This window comes from Pteronotus mesoamericanus, unplaced genomic scaffold (genome assembly GCF_021234165.1).
Source record: "Pteronotus mesoamericanus isolate MK-2021 breed Mesoamerican mustached bat unplaced genomic scaffold, CSHL_Meso_final contig_75, whole genome shotgun sequence".
In the NCBI taxonomy this organism is placed as follows: Eukaryota; Metazoa; Chordata; class Mammalia; order Chiroptera; family Mormoopidae; genus Pteronotus; species Pteronotus mesoamericanus.
Genome location: NW_026555249.1, coordinates 6,152,273 through 6,158,958, shown reverse-complemented (window position 1 = coordinate 6,158,958; position 6,686 = coordinate 6,152,273).

Genomic DNA, 6,686 nt, shown 5'->3' with positions numbered 1-6,686 from the left:
TCTGGCTTCTGCGAAGGCGCCACACTGGGCAGGGGCTGGCACAGAGCTCCCCGGGGCAAAGCCGTGCTGCCTGCGGCTTCTCAGCGTCCCTCCAGCCGGCCCGCTCTTGGGTTACATTGGTTTTCATCCGTGACGGAGCACTCGCGGCACAGAAGTTAAGTCTCAGGCACAAATGATAAATGATTCAGAGGAAGGGGAAATTTCGCTTCCTAAGATTACCAGGAAATCAGGGAGTGAGCCTTAGGTATTAAGATTCCATGGGGATAATGAATCAATTCCTAAAATTTCAAAATAGACTAATTTACACATGTATAGTATCATTAGGGCCTCCTCTCCCAAGGTGTGGCTGCGCTAATACTGATTGGATGCCAAAGAATTAAACTGGAGGTTAATTAAGTTTTAAAGAAAATAAGACCTGGGTATATAGCAAGCCGAAGCGTCCACTTGAAAATGCATCACAGGGTCAAAACAGACAATATTCTGCAAATAAACAATATGTGCAGGGGTATGAAATTCCAAAAATACAAAAAGGTATACAATGAAAACAAAGTTTCCAGCCTCACCTCTTCTGAGAAGGACTGAGTAGCCAGAATACATAAAGAACTGCTACAACTTAACCACCAAACAGCCCTGTTCACCTGGCTCACCTTCCTTCATCATTTTCTTTTTTTTTCACTTAGCATTATACCTTGCAGATCATTTTGTAGTCTCTACCATAATTTATTAGCTCTTAATGGAGAGTTAGGTTATTTAGATTAATTTGTTTTTACAAAAAAAAAAAAAAAGGTACAGATGTGAATATAGCCCCAGGACACATTTCTGGAATGACCATTTTTGAGTCAAAGATTACATACATTTGTAATTTGTATAGCTTGCCTCTTTTTCTACACCGTCTCAACAGAGGATGTTTTTAAACTTCTTGAATTTTGCAATCTAATAAGAGAAAAATGGTATCTTATTGCCACTCTATTTTGATTCCCAATTTCCCTATTCGAGTGAGCCCGAGCACCTTTTTAAGGTATTACCTTAACTATGTACCTTAAAGGCCTGCGGACCTGCTGTCCCGGCTGCAGTCTTTGTTGTGGGTGTTACTGTGTCTAGTAACCAAAGTTAGCCTTTATTCCCTGCAGCAAAACCACTTCACTATTACAAATTACAATTGCAAAAGGTACCCTTGGACTACAGGGCTTGGGCTGGGGGGCCCTCTGGCGCATTCTTTTCCCTTTCTGGTTTCTAAATGAACTGAGAGCAAAGGATTAAAGCGGGCACACAGGGGCACGTGTAAATATTAGCTTCGTTACCCATCCATGGAAGGTGCAAGGCTGCTTCCTATTACTAAGCCCCAGGGTGAAAGGGGACAGCCAGCCACAGCAGCCCTGCCCGGTCAAGGCCTCCCCGCCCCTCCCACCCACCCTGCAGGGGCCGGGCCTTGACTGCTCTGCCCCCCTCACTGTGGGCTTGGGTCAGACCAGAGCACTGACACTCCAGAGGCACTAGAGGCAACCAGAGGAGAGAGTCAGGGAGCCAAGCCACCCTCGTCAGTTCCTCTCCCAAAGCCACCAAACAAATAACCTCACACTGTCCTCAAGGACAAGCCCAGTATGGGGACAGAGCGAGACGGGACAGCTGGTAGGACTGGGAGATCAGTGAATCACACACACAGTTTGTAATAGGATAATGCGGCTTCCAGTGTGTCTCCTACAAAACATGGGGAGGTTTGAGAAATATATTAGAAAGCTGGTGAATATTCTTCTTTGAGAAAACTGAGTCAGATGCTTCCCTAACCCCAAAATCGTGTGATTTCCTTTTAGAAGGGCCGTTCCGATACTGATGGAGGAACGTGTGGTCAGCCCAGAGCATGGCAGGTTCATGGTTTGGGTCTTCAGGAGGTTGCAGTGGTTGGACTGCTTGCATGCGCAGAGAGCGAGCGAGGGCCTGTCTTCTGTCGATGGAGAGAGAGCTCTCATTAGCCCGTTTCGCTCTGTGGATGTTGGATGTTGGCATCATCCCACCAACACAGCTCCCGGTGGAACCACGCTAGGATTCACAGCGCCCAACACATGGTTTGCTGATGCCCATTTACTTCCACAGAACGCAGCGGGATGCACGGCCGGAGCGCTGTGGCCTTTCTCTGTGTCCTCTGAACTCGGCTTGGAATCCCGTTCAGTTCAGCATTCCCTAGGCACGCGCTGTGGTTCCCGCGCTCAGCTGCCATGGCAGAAGACAGAAAAGGAGGGCAGGACCCCCATCTGCCCTCAAGGTTACAGTCCAGCGGAAGCCCGAGACGCATCAGCAGGCAGCCGTGCACCGGGCTGAGGGCTCTGAGCTCCACACCCATCACTTCGGTCCCTGCGCCACGCCTTTGAGGTGGGCGCCTGTGGTGGGCAGCGTGACCCACCTTCCACCCCAAAGACATGTGCATTTCAACCCCTGGAGCCTGGGCATGTGTCCCCATGTGGCAAAAATGACGTGGAAGGGCGACGAGGGGAAGGACCTTGTGACGGGAAGAGTTCCCTGGAACGTCCAGGTGAGCCCAGTGTAAGCGCAAGGTCTTTCTAAGTGGAAGAAGGAGGCGGAGTCAGAGGCAGGGCTCCTGATACACCCACTGCTGCTCTGAAAGTGGTGGGGGCGGCCGCAGGCGAGGGACACAGGTACCTCTGGAGGCCGGAACAGGCAAGGGGACAGACCTTGCCGAGTGCCTCCAGAAGGAACCGGCCCTGAGGACACCTTGGCTATAATGTAGTTTGACCTGTCTCAGATTTCTCCAGAACTCTTAAGAGAATCAATTTATGTTGTTTCAAGTCACCAAGTTTGTGGTCACCTGTTACAGGAGCTGCTGAGGGCTAACCCAGGATCATTCCCTTTGTTTTCCCAGGGAGGCCAAGTAATTTGCTTAAGGGCACACAGCAGGTGTCTGTCAGAGCTGGGACTCGGGCCCAGGCCCAGCCACTTGCAAAGCCATGCACTTTTCTCTGAAGTACACAGCCCTCCATGTGATACAAAGCAGTTCAGTGAGTTACAGGACAACACAGACCGCCTAACAGCAAGCGTTAAGCTAATATAGACATTTCTTGGCTTTTAAGTATGTCTATTCTCTGCCGAGGACTCCAGGGAGTCGATGGCATTTCCAAAGCAAAAGAGCTGCCAAGTCTCCAGCAGAAGGATTCTGTTTTACTGTTTCTATCACGCCAGCTGCCTCCCCCTCCCCTCTGAGGGTTTACCCACTGCTCCCCATAAGAAGCACAGGGCCGGGGGCAGGAGGACGAGGAGGGGCCCAGGCGGGAGCCACTGGGATGAGGGCATAGGGACTGGGTCCCAGGCCCTCTCTCTGGGCCCACTCCCAGCCACCTGAGGGGACTGGACATGGGAAGGCGAGGGGCCCTGAGTTGGTTACCTGCGGAGGGGAGAGCACCGAGCTGCACGACTGTCTCCCAGGCTGACCCAGCTCACAGAACACACACCTCAGCCAACAAGGGGCTGCAGACAGACAGGCCTGCTGCTTTGGGGGAGGGACTTTCTCATCAAAACTCCTTGCAGGGACTCACCACGTGCATCAGCACTACCCCTTTCAAAACACTACTCAGTCCCTGACTGGTGCGGCTCAGTGGGTCGGACATCGTCCCACAGGGCCACCTGCTCGAATCGATGTGTGTCTCTCTCTCTTTCTCCCTCCCTTACCCTCTCGCAAAAAATAAATAAAATCTTTACAAAAACAAAACAAAATAACACAACTCAAGGTTGGAGAGGAAGCAGATGCAGATGCATGCAGGAACTACTGCATTTGTAAAACCTTCCACCGAGAGAGGACGTCGTCTCTGAGCCCCCTGCCCTCCCCACACAGCGGGCATCGCCCACCTCCCTGGCGGGGACCCTCCCGAGAAGTGAGACGGCTCCACTGAACAGCCCGGGCGAAGTGCAAACTGCGGCCCGGCCCTTGGAGGGGGTCTCCGACGTTGGCTGCTGCTAATTTGTTGCTTTTTTTTCAGTGAAGGTACCGAAAAGGACCAAAAATGGACAGATCAAAGCTTGACCTGACCAAGGTATTTCATTGTGTGTATTACTAAAATAACCTGCAATTACATTCAAAGCCTAAATAACTGGTTGGCCTGGGAGAGTGTGAAGATGTGTGAAGCTCTCACGCTGCCTGTCACAGACTGCTGGACAGGACCTGTCACCCCGCCTGTTCCCGTCCAAAGGCCCACAGCAGCCCCAGACAGGGCATCCTGATGTCCCGGCAGATAAGCAAGGACAAGCCTATTTGCTTTCAAGAAGAAAACAGCATCACTCAAAACTGTTTTCCATTCTTCCCAGTTTAAACAAGTTTACATGTACGTTCGAGATGTGCGGCGGACCACTCAAGGTGCGGCCTTGCCACACAGACATAAGTTGCTGTGATTAGAACATACGCAGAGTGTCTGGGCAAACAGCCCACCGTGCAGATCAGCACGCGAAGGGGGCAATGCCTCTGCCTCGACCCTTCCTTTCTCGGAATTCATCCTAAGAGGGGGCGGGGATAAAATGCAAGCAGCATGAAGGAAAGTATAAGGACAGCCATTAACATGTCATAGTGAGAAACTGAAAAAACTAAATGACCATCAAGTACACCAATCATACATAATCCTACATCATGCAGCCTTTAAAATGATACTGATTAGCCCTGGCTGGTGTGGCTCAGTGGACTGAGTGCCGGCCTGTGAACTGAAGGATCGCTGGTTCGATTCCAGTCGGGGCACATGCCTGGGTTGTGAGCCAGGTCCCTAGTAGGGGATATGTGAGAGGCAACCACACATTGATGTTTAAAAAAAGAAAAAAAGAGAGAGGGGGGAAAAATGATACTAATTATCTATGCTGACATAGAACATGCACATAGTAAGTAGAAAAGCAAGTTATAAAACAGTATCCAGAAGACGAGATTTTTTTAAAAAGTGTCTCTGCCTAGAAACAGTCTTGGGAGCACACATTATAATGTGGGTTTGTGTGGGACTCTGGGTGAGGTCTGTCTTCTTCACATTATTCTGAATGTTTCCCAAAGAGAATTTTCTGATTCTATTATTAATACACACAAGTTTCAAACTGACGTGAAATCAGGTTTTGAGAGACTGTCTCTCCTGTCTGAACAATGAAGCTTCAACTCCAAAGCAGAAACAGGACACGCTGTCCTAGGCAGTCTTGCCAGCAATACAAGAAGAACACGACTTCTAAGACACTCAAACAGCACTTCCCTGTCAGCCGGGCAGGTTAGAACACAAGGAGCATTGTGGGACTTGAGAAGGATGAAATCAGCGCGCAGAGGCATCCCAAATACAAGGCTGCCAATAATCAGGGCTTCAAAGTGCACCCGCGTGGCTGCAGCAGGCGGACAGGGGTTGGGGGTGCAGGGTGCCGGCCAGGAGGCCTCGTCACCAAGCTGTTGGCTTCTCCAGACCTGCGGGTAGACAATCCCAGCCCAGGACCCTGCTCCCCCAGGGGACGTCCCCGCCACCGCCACCGGTCCTGGCACCCTTCTGCGGCGCTTCTCCCGGCCGCGGCAACAGGAGCCCCCTACCTCCTGAGAGACTGGTCCCACCACTGAGCGAAAACGGCTGGGAATTCTGCTTCGTGATATGCAGCGATGACTGTTGTCTTTGGACTCAGAAACGTGTGAGTTCTTACTAAATGTGGAAATAAGTACCCAAAGAGATACATAAACCATATACTGTTTTACCTAAATGCTAAGAGATGCTATGACCTTTTCCTTTTTAGAAATCGTTAGAAACTCTGACATTCAAATGATTTGCTGGGCAAAGGCTAATTTGAGCCTTGCCTGTTTTCAGGTGATGGCACTTTGTATCTGAAAGGACGTCAGTGACGGCGGCCAACTGGCTCCCACAGCCAGTGTCTGTGCAGAAGCACTGGCTGAGCCTTTTAACGTGATTAGGATCACTGACCTTCAAGACAGTCCCCCTCGGCAGGGAAGGTGCCATTCTCGGTGGCTTTGTGCCCAAGCAAAAATCAGAATTTGAAGGGGGAGAGAATGAATATTGAGAAAGACGAGTAACAGCCTTTGCCGCACATGCTGACAGAATACGCCAAGTAGAAAATGTAGGACTTCAACCCTTTTATCTCCCCTTTCGTGCAAGAAGCGGGACATTAATTTATACTTTTCTGTATGTTTAAAGTACTTCATGAAAACTGCAGTGGTAAACCCTCATTACCCATTATCTAGAATTAGCAAACGCTAAAATCTCCCTTCAGATCTTTAAAAAAAATTGCCTCCGATGAGGTTCCTTATGCTGCCGCCCACTGCATTCCTCCCTTCCTTTCCAGACTTTTCTGAATGACGTTTCCCATTAATGTTTCTGTATTTTCTCTTTATAAATAGTGTTTCCTAAAACTGCATAAATGGCACACATTTCATCTTCTGACAGCTCACTTACTACTTTTCCAAGGGCTGGCCACTGATACTACAGATCCAGTTCACTAATTTAACTGCTTGGCTATTTGCCATTTTAGAAATAGGCCACAATTTATCCATTTTCTTCTTCATAGACAGGTAGGGTGTTTCCAGCCTTTCCTAGATACAAACAATTCGGCTGTGGACACCCCTGTAAGTCCCCTCGTACACACGTGCAGGGGTCCCGACAGCGTGGCCTCTCAAGCTTGAAGGAGCACGCGAAGCTCCTGCGAAGTCTTGTGACCACCCACGG